We start from the raw sequence: 21174 nt of genomic DNA on the forward strand, positions 1-21174 counted from the left end.
TCTGAGAAACGTGTAGGAGGGTCTGAGGAACGTGTAGGAGGGTCTGAGGAACGTGTAGGAGGGTCTGAGAACGTGTAGGAGGGTCTAAGAACGTGTAGGAGGGTCTGAGAACGTGTAGGAGGGTCTGAGAACGTGTAGGAGGGTCTAAGAACGTGTAGGAGGGTCTGAGGAACGTGTAGGAGGGTCTGAGAACGTGTTGGAGGGTCTGAGAAACGTGTAGGAGGGTCTGAAGAACGTGTAAGAGGGTCTGAAGAACGTGTAGGAGGTTCTGAAGAACGTGTAGGAGGGTCTGAGGAACGTGTAGGAGGGTCTGAGGAACGTGTAGGAGGGTCTGAGAAACGTGTTGGAGGGTCTGAGGAACGTGTAGGAGGGTCTGAAGAACGTGTAGGAGGGTCTGAAGAACGTGTAGGAGGGTCTGAAGAACGTGTAGGAGGGTCTGAGGAACGTGTAGGAGGGTCTGAGGAACGTGTAGGAGGGTCTGAGAAACGTGTTGGAGGGTCTGAGGAACGTGTAGGAGGGTCTGAAGAACGTGTAGGAGGGTCTGAAGAACGTGTAGGAGGGTCTGAAGAACGTGTAGGAGGGTCTGAGGAACGTGTAGGAGGGTCTGAGGAACGTGTAGGAGGGTCTGAGAAACGTGTTGGAGGGTCTGAGGAACGTGTAGGAGGGTCTGAGGAACGTGTAGGAGGGTCTGAGAACGTGTAGGAGGGTCTGAAGAACGTGTAGGAGGGTCTAAGAACGTGAAGGAGGGTCTGAGAAACGTGTAGGAGGGTCTGAGAACGTGTAGGAGGGTCTGAGAAACGTGTAGGAGGGTCTGAAGAACGTGTTGGAGGGTCTGAGAAACGTGTAGGAGGGTCTGAGAAACGTGTAGGAGGGTCTGAGAACGTTTAGGAGGGTCTGAGAAACGTGTAGGAGGGTCTGAAGAACGTGTAGGAGGGTCTGAAGAACGTGTAGGAGGGTCTGAAGAACGTGTAGGAGGGTTTGAAGAACGTGTAGGAGGGTCTGAAGAACGTGTAGGAGGGTCTGAGGAACGTGTAGGAGGGTCTGAGGAACGTGTAGGAGGTCTGAGAAACGTGTTGGAGGGTCTGAGGAACGTGTAGGAGGGTCTGAGGAACGTGTAGGAGGGTCTGAGAACGTGTAGGATGGTCTGAAGAACGTGTAGGAGGGTCTGAAGAGGGTCTCTTCCCCTCTGAGACCCCTCCTACCCTCTGAAGAGCGTAGGAGGGTCTCTCTCTCTCTCCCTCTTTCTTCCACATTAAATCCCTTCCTCCCCAGACTCAACCTTCCCTTCTCTTCATCAACAGTAAGCTTTGCGCACCAAAAAAAAAAAAAGGTTTAAAAATTTCCTCTCAACGTGAAGTGTTATTAAAGGTCGAGCAGGTAAGGGGTCGAGTAGGTAAGGGGTCGAGCAGGTAAGGGGTCGAGAGGAGTCAGGCTCCTGTAGCGAGGGGTTGATGGATTCGAGGTTGGTCAGGTTGTGTGTGTGTGTGGGTTGTGGGGGATCAAAGGAACCGGGTTACCGAGAGAGTGTGGGGGGTTTGGTGCCCTGTGTGAGCAAGTCCGGTGGGGCTTGGGGGGGTCCCACACGGGGTCCCACACGGGGTCCCACACGGGGTCCTACACGGGGTCCCACACGGGGTCCCATACGGGGTCCTACACGGGGTCCCACACGGGGTCCTACACGGGGTCCCACACGGGGTCCCACACGGGGACGGGAGCGGGGTGCTGTTGGTCCAGAGAGTCACGGTCCAGTGGGGGGCGGTTGTCAAGCCAGTCGACCCTGGCTCTGGGAGTTCTTCCACTCCCTTCTGGGAGTGGAAGAACTCCCAGAACTCCATCAAGCAGGGTGTGTTTGGTGGTGTTGGGACGCAGGGAACATTTTGGTGTCCGGCTGAAATGGGTGTGTGAGTGTGTGTGTCCACTACCAATAGGGGGGGGGGGGGGTTTCTGCCCCTATTGTGGGTCTGAAAGCCAGCCTAAGCTAGCGGATACCGCCTCAGGTTCATTAATCTCAGGAGGCCACAACGTCCAGATTACACCTCCGGCGTCTCCATGCCTCTAACTAATGAAGTAGTAGTTTCATACACAGTTTGAAACTGTGTATGTAGTCTGCCGCCACCACATCACGTATTTTTAAGTCTTTATGGAGGCCATGTTGGACTCCTCAGCACTTTATGGAGGCCATGTTGGACTCCTCAGCACTTTATGGAGGCCATGTTGGACTCCTCAGCAAGCTTGAACGCTTCGCTCTACCTTGCCACTCTACTGCTTGCTGTGTGGAATCATACGTGTGTATTGGTGGGTGTATTTATGATTGTGTTTACTATTTGTGCCTGCAGGGTCGAGCTCTTGGACCCCGCCTTTCTAACCGACGGGTTGTCTAATCTAATGACTTCCGACCTATTTTCTTTCTTCTCTTTTATCTCTCTCTCTCTCTCTCTCTCTCTCTCTCTCTCTCTCTCTCTAAAACACACACACACACGAGTGGACAGCGCGCTGGATTTGTAGTCGAAAGCGCCCGGGTTCGACTTCCGGTCGAGGCAGAAACAAATGGGTATTGTTTCTTTCACTTGATGCACCTGTTCACCTAGCAGTCAACAGGTACCTGGGAGTTAGACACCTGCTAAAGACTGCATCCTGGGGATGTGTGTGTGTGTGTGTGTGTGTGTGTGTGGTTACCTATCACTGTCTACGGTGAGTGAGGTCTAGTTCTTAGGCCCCGCCTACAAGCCTTGTTTAAACCAAATTACAAATAATAATAATAATAATAATAATAATAATAATGATATAGCAAAAACAAATCTACATTAACAATAATAATACTCATAAATGACATTGCAAATATTATTGGCAGTACTAATATTACAAACATTAATTATAATAATTTTGCAATAAGTATTTTCAATAGTAAAAATCATATATATATTTTCCCCCCCTATTACAACACACACATACAAAGCGATAATCAAATTAATCCAGTGTCATTCATTAATCATCTAGATGATTAATATAATTCCCCCAAAATATTCAGCAAATATTTGACATGTCAGAATCACAATTTAAATATTTTGTAATACAATTTCCCTCCCCCACACAACTCATTATATCCCATTCGATCCTAACGAATGACGTCATATCACAGCCATTGTCAATCACGGTGAGGTAATTGACATGAACGAGGTAGTTGAACGTCCTGGGGACGTGGGTGTAACGACCACTGGCGGAGCATTGAACCACGTGTTATTTCAGTGAGCAGTAGTTATGGATGAGTTATGGATGAGTTTATATATATATTTTGCTACGGATTAGCTGTGATAAATGGAACTGAGAGCAAGGGGGGGGGGGGGAAAGGGGGCTTGGGGGAAAGTGGTGGTGGGGGGGGGGTGGTGTTGGTTTACAGGTGTCAGTTTGTCGATTAGTTTGTTGACGGTTTCAATCGCATTCGCAGTATTTGAGAGAAACAGCTATTTGCAACTAAATTGTATTTGAATTGTAATCCATTCGTTCGAGCAGTGGTATATGTTACCACTAGTTCTGAACCTGTCCCTAGAGCGTCAAATCTGCCCCCCAAAATCTCTAGGCTTATAGACACTGACGCCTATATACACTGTTAGCAACACTTGTATGCATGTATTATTGCCTATACACATCTGTGGCTATACTTTGCACCTGTGCTAATGTCCAAACCTGTGCCAGAAACATATAAATGTGTCAACGTCCCTCTCAGCATGAGATAACAATCATATTACATCATTCTCAGCCCAAGATAACGAACATATTGCAACACCTTCAGCCCAAGATATCGAACATATTGCAACATCTTCAACCCAAGACACACAGGTTGCAACCCTCCTTTAGCTAGGTTGCTGCACGCTCAGATGAGCTACACTTCAAGAAATGAATACATAGTCTAATTAGAATCAGCAAATTGCTCTCGCCAATCCTTAAGTGTTTGCTCTGTAAATTTGACCTTGCGTGAGTTTTTTAAGAGGGTTAAGACAAGTGCAGCTTGTGACAAGGGAACTCAAAAGAGAACTTTCTCAAAACTGAGAAAGTCATGTATAAATTAAAACCGTAAGCCAGGTGTAAGCTCTATTTGTAAATTGTGACGGGAAAGTGTGTAAAATATGACAGAGGCGTGTGTGTGTGTGTGTGTGTGTGTGTGTGTGTGTGTGTGTGTGTGTGTGTGTGTGTGTGTGTGTACTCACCTAGTTGTGCTTGCGGGGGTTGAGCTCTGGCTCTTTGGTCCCGCCTCTCAACTGTCAATCAACAGGTGTACAGGTTGCTGAGCCTATTGGGCTCTATCATATCTACACTTAAAACTGTGTATGGAGTCAGCCTCCACCACATCACTTCCTAATGCATTCCATTTGTCAACCACTCTGACACTAAAAAAGTTCTTTCTAATATCTCTGTGGCTCATTTGGGCACTCAGTTTCCACCTGTGTCCTCTAGAGCGTGTGCCCCTTGTGTTAAACAGCCTGTCTTTATCAACCCTGTCGATTCCCTGTGTGTGTGTGTGTGTGTGTGTGTGTGTGTGTGTGTGTGTGTGTGTGTGTGTGTGTGTGTGTGTGCGTGTGTGTGTGTGTGTGTGTGTGTGTTTTTAAATTATCACCAGGGGTACAGAGGTAAATCATTATAAGACATGGTGTAAATTACGGCTGAATCCAGGTGTAAATGATGACTGAGGCCAGGTGTAAATTACGAATAAGGCCAGGTGTAAGGTAACACATAGACAGGTGTAAATTATAATCTAGATCGAGAATCCCTTACATAATAACGAGGACAGGTGGAAACAGCGTCGCGTGACAGGTCATAAACTGTATCCAGGAAAGATTGAAATATAGGGGTATATATGTGACTGGGGATATATAGGACAGAGGATATATAAGACAGGAGCATATACGACAGTGGGTATATAAGTCAGGGGGGTATAGATGTAGACTAATCAACCTCTCCGTATCGGCCTAGCATGATAGTATAGCATTATAGGAATCCCAGAGTGTCCTAGAGTGAAAGATCTGGGACACTCGACACAGCCCCGAGTGCTGTGAGGGTATGAGGCAGTGGGGGTTGAAGAGCCACGATTGCTTACTAAGTTGTGGGAGGAATTTAATTCTCCTTTGTGGGCAGGTGGATGGGCGGCTTGCCTCGCCCTCGGCCAACACATCGTGGCTTTACGCCCAAACAACTTCCTGTAATATGAAATTCATGTATGTATGTATATATGTGTATGTGTGCGTCTGTGTGTGTATGTGTGCGTCTGTGTGCGTCTGTGTGTGTATGTGTGCGTGTGCGTGTAATTACCTAAGTGTAATTACCTAAGTGTAGTTACAGGATGAGAGCTACGCTCGTGGTGTCCCGTCTTCCCTGTACTCTTTGTCATATAACGCTTTGAAACTACTGACGGTCTTGGCCTCCACCACCTTCTCCCCTAACTTGTTCCAACCGTCTACCACTCTGTTTGCGAAAGTGAATTTTCTTATATTTCTTCGGTATCTGTGTTTAGCTAGTTTAAATCTATGACCTGTACTCACCTAGTTGTACTCACCTAGTTGTGTTTGCGGGGGTTGAGCTCTGGCTCTTTGGTCCCGCCTCTCAACCGTCAATCAACAGGTGTACAGATTCCTGATTCCAGATTCCAGATGTGTGTGTGTGTGTGTGTGTGTGTGTGTGTGTGTGTGTGTGTGTGTGTGTGTGTGTGTGTGTGTGTGTGTGTGTGTATGCGTGTGTGTGTGTGTGGGTAAATCACGAAGAAATTAACACGTGATAGATCACATGACTATATTTAACCACGTAGGAAAATTAAACAATGAATGACTTGAACGCTCCTGTTAATCAACACATCTTCAAAAGTACAATCAATGAATTGATTGATTGATGAAGATTAAGCGCCCAAGAAGTGTCACGGGCATGAATAGCCCGTAAAATCAATGAAATACAACACTTTAATATTATATATATATATATATATATATATATATATATATATATATATATATATATATATATATATATATATATATATATATATATGTCGAACCTAGTAGCCAGAACGCACTTCTCGGCCTACTATGCAAGGCGCGATTTGCATAATAAGCCAAGTTTTCCTGAATTATGATATTTTCTCTAATTTTTTTCTTATGAAATGATAAAGCTACCCATTTTATTACATATGAGGTCAATTTTTTTTATTGGAGTTAAAATTAACGTTGATATATGACCGAACCTAACCAACCGTACCTAACCTAACCTAACCTATCTTTATAGTTTAGGTTAGGTTAGGTAGCCGAAAAAGTTAGGTTAGGTTAGGTTAGGTAGGTTAGGTCGTCGAAAAATAATTAATTCATGAAAACTTGGCTTATTAGGCAAATCGGGCCTTGCATAGTAGGCTGAGAAGTGCGTTCTGGCTACTAGGTACGACATTATATATATATATATATATATATATATATATATATATATATATATATATATATATATATATATATATATATATATATATATATATATATATATATAGGCAGCAAGGTGATATATGAGGTGGAAAACAATGTGTTTATACCATTGGTTACACAGAAATTTATGTAACATTGGATTTTATTTGTAAAATTACCCCCCCTGGAATCAATGTATGGTTTAGGTATGTTGATGATATTTTGTAAATTTGTTCTTCAAATGTAAATTAAGATGAATTTTTAGCAAAACTTTATTCTCGTCACCTCTATCAAATTTACTGTAAACACTGAAATTGATAAATATCTGACATTTTTGGATATCCTAATTCATATGTAAGATTTTTCACCTCAGTTTAGTGCTTACAGAAATCCTACAAATAACTTCCAATATTTATTATTTCTCTAGGCATAGATTTAATGTGAAACAAACCAATTCTTTCGCTATGTATCTAAGAGCTCTTGGAAGTGTTAGCCCAGAACTCTTGGATGAAGAGTTAGACAATATTGAATCTATTGGTCTCATGCTCAGCCAGTCACACAGTTTAAGGTACTTTGATATAGCAAAGCACAAGGTGCATATTATAACGAAATATGCACTGAGAAACTTCCCCTCAAAAATGTATTATGCTTACCAAACTTGTTCAGGGTTCGAAAATATTGTTAAAGGCCTTGAAACTTTTTGATATACATGTGTTGTTTAATTATGAGAATATAGTGGGAAAATTATTAGTTAGAAACAGCCCTCGTAGAGATAACTGTGTCATTTATAAAATACCACAGCCCTCAGGGGAGCCGGTCGGCCGAGCGGACAGCACACTGGACTTGTGATCATGTGGTCCCGGGTTCGATCCCAGGCGCCGGCGAGAAACAATGGGCAGAGTCTCTTTCACCCTATGCCCCTGTTACCTAGCAGTAAAATAGGTACCTGGGTGTTAGTCAGCTGTCACGGGCTGCTTCCTGGGGGTGGAGGCCTGGCCGAGGACCGGGCCGCGGGGACACTAAAGCCCCGAAATCATCTCAAGATAACTCAAGATAGCCCCATCCTCCTGTTGTGGTAGTACTTATATTAACGACGAGGACCACAGTATATATACCGACATACAACGAAATTAGAAAGAAGAAATCTGAACTATTGAGTTGGACAAACCGGAAAACTATTTTTTACTTGTGTTGCTTTGACAAACTAAACTAACTTAACCTAACCTAACCTAACCTAACCTAACCTAACCTAACCTTCCTAGACCTAATACACGGTATCTGAGGCCCTAATATAGTACATATATGTGCTATTCTAGGCCTAGAAATAGTTAAGTTTGTTTTTATTAGTTTTTTTAAATAATTTCTTCCTAGTCAGTATACTACTATTTAAAAAGCAAAGTACGTACTAATTCGTGACTATCGATGACCATCACAATAGCTACTATCAAAACAGGAGGATGAGTTGATTCCTGTAAAAATTGTAAATCATTCCATACAGGCAAAAAAAAAATAAAAAGATTTAACATTTCGGATCTTTGTAGCTTAAAATATTTTATGAGGCGTGATCAACTATTGAATTATTCATTTCCTGTCAGGTAATTAGTGCAACGGAATCGCCACTCTCAAACGATGATATATATGGAAAGGAGAACTTAAATGACGATGAATAGGCACGAACCACAGCGCCTCTTCTGGCTGGGTTTAAAGCATTTTTGCAAATTAAATTTTATCTGATTCTTTTTGGTGCATGATCAGCCGCTTCAGTGAAATGCTGAATCGAAGCTAATTTCTTTTTTATATTGACGAATGTAAAATATATATGTATGTGTGTGTGTGTGTGTGTGTGTGTGTACTCACCTAGTTGTGCTTGGGGGTTGAGCTTTAGCTCTTTGGTTCCGCCTCTCAACGCGTGTGTGTGTGTGTGTGTGTGTTGTCTGTGTGTGTGTGTGTGTGTGTGTGTGTGTGTGTGTGTGTGTGTGTGTGTGTGTGTGTGTGTGTGTGTGTGTGTGTGTGTGTACTCACCTAATTGTGCTTGCGGGGGTTGAGCTCTGGCTCTTTGGTCCCGCCTCTCAACCGTCAATCAACTGGTGTACAGATGTGTGTGTGTGTGTGTGTGTGTGTGTGTGTGTGTGTGTGTGTGTGTGTGTGTGTGTGTGTGTGTGTGTGTGTGTGCGCGCGTGTGTGTGTGTGCGTGTGTGTGTGAGTGTTGGTTGGTTGGGGCAGCAGGTGTGGTGTAAACGGGTAGTTCTGTGTTGTGTCTAATAGATTGTAGCACACACTCAAGTGTAATCTGTTTGTGATTTGACGAGACAGCTCATACAAAGAGCTTCTGCAAAATCTAATCTCTCATTATAGCAGCATCTGTAGATTAGTTCAGTGTTACTTAAGATATCTCTGGTAACAGAGAAGTTGTGTGTAGAAATTATATATTCTGGGACAGATAGAGCTTTGTGTATTCAGAGCTAAATAGAGGTGGGATAGATAGAGTTTTGTTAGTTTAAGACACTTGACAATGCCCTAACGAGAATGCTCTATCAAGGATAACATCATCCATCACTCAATCATTCCATCAACAGAGATAGATCCTGCCAAGCATCCTCCAATATGATTGACACATACAGCTACAATAAGCTATAGACATAGCAGAAGCGCTACACAGTAAACATTTTCTATATATATTTTTTTCAAATGTGAAATTTCATCGTTTTGATGCCACGTCAGAATGGACAAATATTATTAGTTTATTCAGTCGATGAAAACTCAAAGCTTAATCCTAATTAAGGTAACAAACTGCATGCAGATTTTTCCATCTATTATCAAATCAAAGGGCGGTCTAGATCAAAAAGTATTATCCAAATGCTGGAACCCATGCCCAGATTGTGGCGGTCAAAGCTTGTGGTCGGCCGCAAAGGTGCATATGTAATGTTTTTCGTGCTGTGTAATTAATAAAGCATTTTCCAAAATATTAATTCAAGTTAAATATTAATTAGTTTTGTTGTATAGTTAGGCAAGAGTTAGATGCGCTATTAGATACGTTATTTACCATTTTTGAAGAACGTTTCGAGAACGGTTTCGTCTGAGAAAATGGGGGAGACTGAGAGAGAGAGAAAATGGGGGAGACTGAGATAAAAAAAGAACGTATCAGTTGTCAGTCACAGCTACCTATCCTACAGCCGATGCAGTAAGTCAAAAACTAACTTTGTTTTGACTAAGTTAAGGGTAGGTTTTGACTTCTTCAGCCGACAGCCAACTGATGGGGTTCAAACATTTCCCGATCAGAGCGTCATTCAATTTTGAGAGACTAAAGTAATTAGGAAAATGCTCACAGGTATGTCGAGAAAGACTGGAGTGAGAGATGATGGAGTGAGAGGTGATGGAGTGAGAGGTGATGGAGGGAGAGGTGATAGAGAGAGAGATGGTGACTAAAGACATAGAAGAGAAGGAGAGTCGAGAAGAATTTAAGAAAATCACGAAATAAAATAAAATAATAAAAAGAGAAATGAAAAAAGGGAGAAAAACGAGACTAATAACAGTTTCAGTTGAACGAGTCAAAGGTTCACTCGTGAACGTTCGCGTTGAACCACTTCCAGAGGTTCTCGGGTGAGCCACAAGCTCAGGACATGTACAAGAACCAGTGACGAGAACACCAGCCCTAACTCGAGGACAGGAGCCACAGGTCGAGGACAGGAGCCACAGGTCGAGGACAGGAGCCACATGTCGAGAACAGGAGCCACAGGTTGAGGACAGGAGCCACAGGTCGAGGACAGGAGCCACAGGTCGAGGACATTAGCCACAGGTCGAGGACAGGAGCCACAGGTTGAGGACAGGAGCCACAGGTTGAGGACAGGAGCCACAGGTCGAGGACATTAGCCACAGGTCGAGGACAGGAGCCACAGGTTGAGGACAGGAGCCACAGGTCGAGGACAGGAGCCACAGGTCGAGGACAGGAGCCACAGGTTGAGGACATTAGCCACAGGTCGAGAACAGGAGCCACAGGGCCAGGACAGGAGCCACAGGTCGAGGACAGGAGCCACAGGGCCAGGACAGGAGCCACAGGTCGAGGACAGGAGCCACAAGTCTAGGACAAGAGCCACAGGTCGAGGACAGGAGCCACAAGTCGAGGACAGGAGCCACAGGTTGAGGACAGGAGCCACAGGTCGAGGACAGGAGCCACATGTCGAGGACAGGAGCCACAGGTTGAGGACAGGAGCCACAGGTTGAGGACAGGAGCCACAGGTCGAGGACAGGAGCCACAGGTCAAGGACATTAGCCACAGGTCGAGAACAGGAGCCACAGGGCCAGGACAGGAGCCACAGGTCGAGGACAGGAGCCACAGGGCCAGGACAGGAGCCACAGGTCGAGGACACGAGCCACAGGCCGAGGACAGGAGCCACTGGTCGAGGACAGGAGCCACAAGTCGAGGACAAGAGCCACAGGTCGAGGACAGGAGCCACAGGGCCAGGACAGGAGCCACAGGTCGAGGACAGGAGCCACAGGTCGAGGACAGGAGCCACAAGTCGAGGACAGGAGTCACAGGTCTAGGACAAGAGCCACAGGTCGAGGACAGGAGCCACAGGTCGAGGACAGGAGCCACAGGGCCAGGAGCCACAGGTCGAGAACAAGAGCCACAGGTCGAGGACAGGAGTCACAGGTCGAGGACAGGAGCCACAGGTCGAGGACATTAGCCACAGGTCGAGAACAGGAGCCACAGGTCGAGGACAGGAGCCACAGGTCGAGGACAGGAGCCACAGGTCGAAAACAAGAGCCACAGGTCGAGGACAGGAGCCACAGGTCGAGGACAGGAGCCACAGGTCGAGGACAGGAGCCACAGGTCGAGGACAGGAGCCATAGGTCGAGGACAGGAGCCACAAGTGGAGGACAGGATCCACAGGTCGAGGACAGGAGTCACAGGTCGAGGACAGGAGTCACAGGTCGAGGACAGGAGTCACAGGTCGAGGACAGGAGTCACAGGTCGAGGACAGGAGTCACAGGTCGAGAACAGGAGCCACAGGTCGAGAACAAGAGCCACAGGTCGAGGACAAGAGCCACAGGTCGAGGACAGGAGCCACAGGTCGAGGACAGGAGCCACAGGTCGAGACTAGGACCTCCTTGTCCACATCCCAAACCGCTGCAAATCGTGACGCAAATCCTGAATTATTTGCAGCTCTAGCAACGCGCTCACCCGATGCCGAAAGGTATAAAAGTCTCTCAGTTTTGCCCTGTGAGTGAGTGGCTGCTGGGATACCTGACTGTTATTGTTTGCATTCTGTGTTTCTGGGTTGTTGCTTCTGGTCTTGTTATCAAAAGCATTGTGAGTTCTCTGAGCGCATTCTGTAATTAAATTTTCTTCGGTGTGGAAAAAAAATTGTATTTGAGCCATATAGATTTTTGGCTACTGTATTTGCCTTTGATGGGTTCAGGGGTTGTTTTGAAGCTGTGGTATTTGGTTGCGTGCGGTGTTTGAGTGTGTGTGTGTGTGTTTGTGTGTGTGTGTGTGTGCGCCTGTTTGTATGTGCTTTCAAGTCGAGCTTCGGTTTCTGGGCCCCGGCATTAAGTCGCAAGTCGTAATGGCTCCTTCCCCTTGTCCCTTTTTCCTTGTTACGCTATGTTCTCTCTCTCGTTCTGCCTGTGTGCTCTTGCTAAACAATCATATTCTATCCACTTTGTCAACTCTGTCCACTAAGAATCTTTAATACTGTGATCATGTCTCCTCATATTTTTTTTTTCGTCAAACTTTATATCAGTGTTTACTAATGACTCATTTTTATGGTTTGGCTTCAGTCTTGTAGCTTTACACTTTTGTATGTTGTAAAGTGTATCCCAAAGTGTGTGGGAAGACGAACAGCCTCCACTGTGCATACCAGTTATGTCAGTGACTCGCTACGGGCTCGCCATAGCCCGTGCTACTTGGAATTTTGCTCCAGGTAGCGAATCTTTAACAACAACAACAGTGACTCGTCCGAGGTTCATCCTGTGTCATATAAGGATATAAACTGCTGGGAAATCAATTTGGATTCGAAAACCTATATGCTGGAATGACAATTATGACGTGATATAGTGACTTCGTACATATTGTGCGTATATCATATATAATGCACAACATTTTCTCTCTCTTACGTTGGTTAGATTCAGTTTATTATATTTGTCCTATTATGCTATTATTGTATTAAATAAAATATATTTTTCATTATACAAAGGCCATTGTCGTTATATTTTGTAATATTACCAGCTATGGGGTCCCCAGCGGAGCCCGGCTCTCTGTCTGGCTCTCTGTCTGGCTCTCTGTCTGGCTCTGTCTGGCTCTCTGTCTGGCTCTCTGTCTTTGTGTCTTTCTATTTCTTCCTCCCTCTCTTTCATTTCCCCTCCTCTCCTTCGCAAACCCTTCAACCCCCCCAATCAATTCAGGCAGTATTTGAATTCACTATTAGTTAAGCTAATGTTTAAAAGTCTACGGAATCGCGTCAGAACATTTCACAATCACAGATTTCGTGCAGGTGTTGTGACGCCCTCCCCTCCACCCCCCCCTATGACACTCCCGATAAGATCATCATTAACCCTGCAAATTTTTAATGATGCTATACTTTGAGTTACTGAGGTATATAGATTATAGGGCAAGGTATTGATTATAGTGCAAGGTATAGACTATAGTGCCCCAGGAGTTGGGGGCCATAGATTGGCGAGCCCTTGTTGTCTCTGTTCCATTTTTTCATTTCCTGTTTCTTCTTACTAATATTGTTAATTAGTATTATTACTAATATCATCATTATTACACAGAGTAATCACACTATGATGATGTTCAATGACAAAACCCGTAGGAGCCGTGGTGAGGATTCGAATCTATGCGAGTGGGTGTTCACACACACACACACACACACACACACACACACACACACACACACACACACACACACACACACACATTATATATATATAAATATATATATATATATATATATATATATATATATAACTGAAAACTCACACCCCAGAAGTGACTCGAACCCATACTCCCAGAAGCAACGCATCTGGTATGTACAAGACGCCTTAATCCACTTGACCATCACGACCGGACAAAATGATGCTATACTTTGAGTTACTGAGGTATATAGATTATAGGGCAAGGTATTGATTATAGTCTTGTACATACCAGATGCGTTGCTTCTGGGAGTATGGGTTCGAGTCACTTCTGGGGTGTGAGTTTTCAGTTGCATATGTCCTGGGGACCATTCAGGCTTGTTCGCATATATATATATATATATATATATATATATATATATATATATATATATATATATATATATATATATATATATATATATATATATATCCACCGCATAGGTTCGAATCTTCACAACAGCCCCTATACGGCTTTTATCATTGTTGTTATTATTATTATTTCTATTGTTATTGCCATTATATTTCATGTATGACCAGGGAGAGGCTTATACATAAGGCTCACACAGGGATGCTAATGATAAAGATAAAAAAAATGCTAAAACTTCACAAAAACCATTTCACACTTGTATAGTCATACAAGTCATACTTGTATTAATGTATAACGTGTCTGTATAACAACGCTTAACGTCGGTTGCCCAATTTGTCACACGATTTAACGAAACGTAAACAAATCGCTTCACAGGCAATTTCCGGAGCTCAAGCGACCCTTAATTCCACTCCCCCCCCCTCCCCAGCATCTATTCTCCCCCCTCATCTATCCTCCATCCCCCCCATCTATCCTCCCCACCCCACATCCCCTTCTCACATTTACGAAAAGGATTCAGTGAATGGGTTATTCCAGCAGCAGATCCGATTAGGGCCACAAAGCCACAGTTGGAGTAGTGATGGTGGTGAAGAGAGTGTTAACACCAGCTTATAAACACCTCACGAAGCGGTTTAGAATCGATAACCTATGCTGGAATTATAATTATGACGTCATAGTCACCACACACACACACACACACACACACACACACACACACACACACACACATACACACACACACACACACACACACACACACACACACATACACACACATACACACACACACACACACACACACACACACACACTCGGGGCTGACTCCATACACAGTTTTAAATGTAGATATGATAGAGCCCAGTAGCCTTAGGAATCTGTACACCAGTTGATTGACAGTTGAGAGGCGGGACCAAAGAGCCAGAGCTCAACCCCTGCAAACACAACTAGGTGAGTACAACTAGGTGAGTACACACACACACACACACACACACACTGTACGTCCCATATGTAAAGGACAATATGTTAACTCACTCTCACGTTGGCTAAGTTAAATTGGATTAAGTTGGTTAAGGTTGAATTGGGTTAATGTTATTAAAAGAGTAGCCATGGCAAATAGACAAGAGAAAGCTTTCTCAGGATCTTAGACCCAACTCGAAAAATAAAAATAGATATTCCATCCTGAGGGGAAAACATCAAAGGGGAATTATATCTCTACTAGTCTTCCTTTAACGAGTCCAGCAAGAGGGATGTTCCGCTGAATGTGGTCCGACGGTACAAGGTGATTGAACCCCTTGAGCGAGGCTGAACACCTTTAAGAAATGGGATCACGATCCGGGAAGTCCAATAGCGAACTTCTTGTGAAAAGAATTAGATTTAAAGATTTTGTTTTAGTTTAGTTCACTGCTTCGGACGCTTCCTAGCGTGCCTAGCCCTTACTGGCTTCCTAGCGTGCCTAGCCCTTACTGGCTCCCTAGCGTGCCTAGCCCTCACTGGCTCCCTAGCGTGCCTAGCCCTTACTGGCTCCCTAGCGTGCCTAGCCCTCACTGGCTCCCTAGCGTGCCTAGCCCTTACTGGCTCCCTAGCGTGCCTAGCCTTCACTGGCTCCCTAGCGTGCCTAGCCTTCACTGGCTCCCTAGCGTGCCTAGCCCTTACTGGCTCCCTAGCGTGCCTAGCCCTCACTGCCTCCCTAGCGTGCCTAGCCCTCACTGGCTCCCTAGCGTGCCTAGCCTTCACTGGCTCCCTAGCGTGCCTAGCCTTCACTGGCTCCCTAGCGTGCCTAGCCTTCACTGGCTCCCTAGCGTGCCTAGCCTTCACTGGCTCCCTAGCGTGCCTAGCCTTCACTGGCTCCCTAGCGTGCCTAGCCCTCACTGGCTCCCTAGCGTGCCTAGCCTTCACTGGCTCCCTAGCGTGCCTAGCCTTCACTGGCTCCCTAGCGTGCCTAGCCTTCACTGGCTCCCTAGCGTGCCTAGCTTTCACTGGCTCCCTAGCGTGCCTAGCCCTCACTGGCTCTCCAAGTCTCCCCCAGCCTTCCTCAGTCTTCCCCAGTCTCCCCCAGCCTCCCCCAGTCTTCCCCAGCCTTCCCCAGTCATCCCCCAGCCTCCCCCAGTCTCCCCAGCCTTCCCCAGCCTCCCCCCAGCCTCCCCCAGCCTCCCCCAGCCTTCCCAGCCTTCCCCAGCCTCCCCCAGCCTCCCCTTGCCTCCCCCAGCCTCCCTCAGCCTCCCCCCAGCTTCCCACAGCCTTTCCCAGCCTTCCCAGGCTCCTCAGCCTCCCCCAGCCCTCCCCCAGCCTTCCCCAGCCTTCCCCAGCCATCCCCAGCCTCCCCAGTTCCAAGCACAATGACACTCTACTCCCGACTTCACCTCTGTCTTGGGAGAAAAACAAGACACCCCAAAAATCTGATAATTCTTTCGACAAACTTTCAAAAACAATATTCTGCTGGAGGCTTCAGAGAAAGTTTCACTGGAAGATTCTCAGAGGCCTCAATGGAGGTCTCACTGCAGGCTTCACCACCGGATACCGACCAGGGATTCGAACCCCCTGTCAGTACTTCTTCGACGTGGACCAAAGTATTCAGTATCCAGCTGCTGTACTGGGCTTTTCCTCCGACATATGTGAGGAGAGAATCAAATCTTCATTTACTTCCTTAAGGTCCTTTCGTGATAATATTGATATTAATATCAAGAGAGTCACACCTTGATTAGGTTACAGGAGTGACTGTGGGACGTCTGTTTCATAGCCCTCGTGTGGGTGGCATCTCGTCTGAACCCGTGGCAATAGTGCATTGTTCTCTAGTAATTATGCATGTACATTGTTGTACACGCATAATACACAATCGTATTGGCGTATGTCTTTCCATTGGAGCCTTTCAGCGCCGTGGAGAGGGGGGACCTGCTGCCTGGGTAACAGCTTCTCCCCCGAATCAACCTACCCTGGCTTTGCGCCCTGGTGAGACCACTCCAGACCAGGCCGACACCAGAGTGCAACTCCATAGTCTCCTGAGACTGATGGATGCCTACTACATTGTTGTATCAGCGAACGGTGGAACGTAGATATGCGTCAATGTTCAAGAACTCTACAACAACGCAGGTTATAACGAAGGGTTTTACGAACTCCTTAACTGGCGTTCCTGTCCCTAACATGTCTCTAGCCTGATATCCGGAGAGGTTTTATCTGTTTAAGGATAATATTTTTCTCGAGAGGAAATTCCTTTCGTTGAGTAAGATAACACGAGATATCTATGAAGAAATCCACAAGGATTTGTGAATTTGTGGAAATAGTTGACTAAGGCGCATCTGGGAACATCCCGTGCTTAGGTTCGAGCCCTCATTACGGTCCTTGCGGATTTGTTCATTTGATATATCACGTTATTGTCATTTCTGTGTGTATATAAGATGGATATAAGTTGAGGTGAGAGTCGTGAGTTGGTGGTGAGGAGGATTTGAGGATTTTTGAGATGGTGATGAGATGAAGAGATATCGAGGTGTGTGAGGTGGTGAGGAGGAGGAATGAGAGCTCTCACGGGGTGTAGAACAGGTCTGGTTTCGGTTCTTTGACAAAAGCAAGTTAAATTAATGATTCATATCTACAGTGATGGTTCCTCGCTTGGTGGTCCATCGCCTCCCCGGCAGCTCGTCAATAGTTTCAGTAACATCACATCATGAATCATTTTAAATGTCATTTTGTTCGGCAGTTTTCCCACAGTTTCCGGCAATTTTCTCTTAGCAACACACACACACACACACACACACACACACACACACACACACACACACACACACACACACACACACCAGTCAATCAACTGGTGTACAGATTCCTGAGCCTACTGGGCTCTTTCATATATACACAGTTTTAAATGTAGATATAATAGAGCCCAGTAGGCTCAGGAATCTGTACACCAGTTGATTAATAACAGTTGAGAGGCGGGCCCAAAGAGCCAAAGCTCAACCCCCGCAAGCACAATTAGGTGAGTATATATACACACACAAATAGCTACTAGAGTTTAATTCAAGCAAATGTAAAGTAATGAAACTAGGCTGATGGAGGTCAAGGCCGAACACACGGTACCAAATCAAAGATTCTACGTGAAACGGATTGAGTCTTAAATCCAACGTGAAACAGATTGAGAGGAGGATAATGTGGGTGATGTCACAGCCAACCTGTCTCTCGAAGCCTACATCTTAGTGACATCATCGGCCGCTTATGTGAGGCTGGCTTACATCAGATCTACCTTTAGAAATCAGTATGAGGATTCATACTGATTCGTATGAGGATATGAAATCATTTAGGATTCCTTTATTAGTATAAGAAATCTTTAGAAATTAGTATAAGGAATCTTTAGAAATTAGTATAAGAAATCTTTAGAAATTAGTATAAAGAATCTTTAGAAATTAGTGTAAAGAATCTTTAGAAATTAATATAAGGAATATTTAGAAATTAATATAAGGAATCTTTAGAAATTAATATAAGGAATCTTTAGAAATTAATATAAGGAATCTTTAGAAATTAATATAAGGAATCTTTAGAAATTAATATAAGGAATCTTTAGAAATTAGTATAAGAAATCATTCAGGTTTCCTTCATTAGTATAAGGAGTCACTCAGGATTTCTTCATTAGTATAAGGAATCTTTAGAAATTAGCATAAAGAATCAATCAGAACCTTGTATACCACATATCAGACCAATCCTGGAGTATGCAGCTGCAGCCTGGAATCCACATCTAGTCAAGCACAATACAAAACTTAAGAGAAGGTTCAAAGGTATGCCACCAGACTAGCTCCAGAACTACGAGGTATGAGTTACAAGGAAAGGCGACAGGATCTCATATCGTTGGTATTCAGTAGAGTTATGGGGAAAGACATAGTTATTACTTACAAAATTCTCAGGAGAAATTGACAGGGTTGATAAAGACAGACTGTATAACATGGCTGACTCGCACAAAAGGGACACAGGTGGAAACGGAGTACCCAAATCTGCCACAGAGACGGTTGGAAGAATTGTTTCAGTGTCAGAGTAGTTAACGAATGAAATGCATTAGGCAGTGATGTGGTGGAGGCTTACTCCATACACTCACTTTCAGATATAAATTATAGTAGTAACCAACAGACTTAGGAACCTGTACACCAGTTGACAGACGGTTGAAAGGTAGGAGCAAAGAGCCGAAACTCAGCCCTCATGTTGACCTCATGAAACTCAACCCTCATCAGAATAATTAGGTGAATTCACACATACATACATTAGGCAGTGATGTGGTGGAGGCTGACTCCATACACACTTTCAAAAGTAGATATGACAGAGCTCTAGAAGCTCAGGAATCTGGACACCAGTAGATTGGCAATTGAGAGGCGGGACCAATGAGCCGAAGCTCAACCCATCAGCATAACTAGGTGAGTACAACAAATATCATCCCATGACCTATAAAATGCTCCTATACGGCATGCGTCTCAAATAGCCTCTGACAACCAAGTCCAACTCCTGGCCTGCACGGGTTGCTTAGTCTAAGTCCGGCGGAACTGCTTTTACCGACAGGAGAAGGGGCGAGGGCGTGCCTCTGGCGCCTTAAAACCAGCTGCTCCGGGTAGATGGGACTCGATAGCCTGGGAAGGCAGCCCATCTAGGGGAAGGGAAACCCTGATTTTAAACCTCCGCTGCCTTGCGGCCATACCCTTTTTTGGGAAAGGCTTCAGGAGTCAACCTCGAGGAAAAATCCGGAGTTGGAGCCCCTAAGGCAGTTCGTTGTTGACGTCGACCTCGTTCTGGCAGCTCCTGCGACGTTGCTGGAACCATGCGTATTGGCATTTGCCTTTCTATTGGATAATTTCAGCAACGTGGAGAGGGGGGACCTGCTGCATGGGTAACAGCTTCTCCTCCATATCTACCTACCCAGGCTTTGCGCCCTGGAGAGGACACTCCAGCTTCGCCTCACAGCGTCGAACCAACACGGGAAGCGACAGTCTACCGGTTTTAAGTCTTCTGCTCGATTGGCGAAGAGTGTGACGCCAGGGGTTGCTTCCGACGGTGGGAGGGGTCATCGCGCCCCACTGGGCAGCTACCGCCCGCCTCAAGCTGGGCAAACCCCAGCCAATAAGGTGTTGCCTCGCCACGGTCCGTTAATCTCACTGGGTGCGTGGGGTTTAGGGTGAAAACTGACAAGCGGCCCGACAACTTTGCACCAAGCAATACCAAACCAAAGAAGAAAATATCAACTGCCCTAAAGCTGGGCACATGGAACGTCAGGACACTGACACCAGGTTTCTCTGACGACCTGCAAGAAATCAATGACGCCCGAAAAACAGCAATCATCGATAGGGAGCTGAGCAAGCTGCAGATGGATATTGTTGCTCTCCAAGAGACCAGGCTCCCAGGATCAGGATCTGTGAGAGAGAGGACCTTCTCTTTCTTCTGGCAAGGAAAACCTCCAGATGAGACCAGAGAACATGGTGTGGGATTTGCCGTCAGGAATGCACTGTTGGGACACATTATGCCACCGATGGGGGGAAACCGAACGAATTCTGTCTCTGCAACTGTACTCCCAAACAGGACCAGTCAATGTAATTAGTGCATATGCACCAACCCTGACTTCTCCAGCAGAGGCAAAGGAAAAATTCTACGATGACCTCAACAGAGTCATAGCGAGAATCCCTGTAAAGGAGCCACTGTTCATCCTCGGCGACTTCAACGCCAGAGTGGGTGCCAAGCACAACATCTGGCCCACTTGCCTGGGTCAATTCGGCATAGGAAGGATGAATGAGAACGGGCAACGTCTGCTAGAACTCTGCTGCCTTCATGGTCTTTGTGTCACCAACACGTTCTTCGGCACAAAGCCTCAACACCGAGTATCTTGGAGACACCCCCAGATCCAAGCACTGGCACCAGCTTGACCTGATTCTTACCAGGCGTGCAAGTCTACCCAGCGTCAAGATTACGCGTAGCTACCAGAGTGCTGTCTGTGACACCGACCACTCCCTGGTATGTAGCAGGGTCAAGATGCAACCAAAGAAGATTCATCACTCGAAAAAGGCGGCAGACCTCGCATCGACACCACCAAGACCCGCAACCAGGACAAGGTGGAAGATTTTGCACACGTGCTCGAGGAAGCTCTCCCTGGCCCAGCTGGGGTCACTGCCTGTAAAAGATGGGAGCACTTCAGAGACGCTGTGTTCAACGCTGCCATTTTCACCTTTGGCAAGAAGACCAGCAGGTCGGCAGACTGGTTCGAGGCTCACTCGGAAGAGATGATACCTGTCATCGAAGAGAAGAGAAACGCCTTGGCAGCCTACAAAGCCTGCCCAAGTCAGCGCAACTTACAGATCCTTCGGGCCGTCCGCTGCAAAGTGCAGCAGAGCGCCAGGCGATGTGCCAACAACTATTGGCTCCAGCTCTGCTCCCAGATACAGACTGCAGCGGATACAGGCAATGTAAGGGGAATGTACGACGGCATCAAGCAGGCCCTCGGCCCAATCCAGAGGAAGACCGCTC

The 21174-nt window shown here is 45.8% G+C and overlaps 1 protein-coding gene across 2 annotated transcripts in view; it reads right to left on the bottom strand.

The window, feature by feature from the left end:
* The window catches only part of LOC123765626 (uncharacterized), a 145422-nt gene that overhangs the window by 89852 nt on the left and 34396 nt on the right, over positions 1-21174 (bottom strand). The window lies entirely within an intron of this gene.

This window comes from Procambarus clarkii, chromosome 30 (genome assembly GCF_040958095.1).
Source record: "Procambarus clarkii isolate CNS0578487 chromosome 30, FALCON_Pclarkii_2.0, whole genome shotgun sequence".
NCBI lineage: Eukaryota > Metazoa > Arthropoda > Malacostraca > Decapoda > Cambaridae > Procambarus > Procambarus clarkii.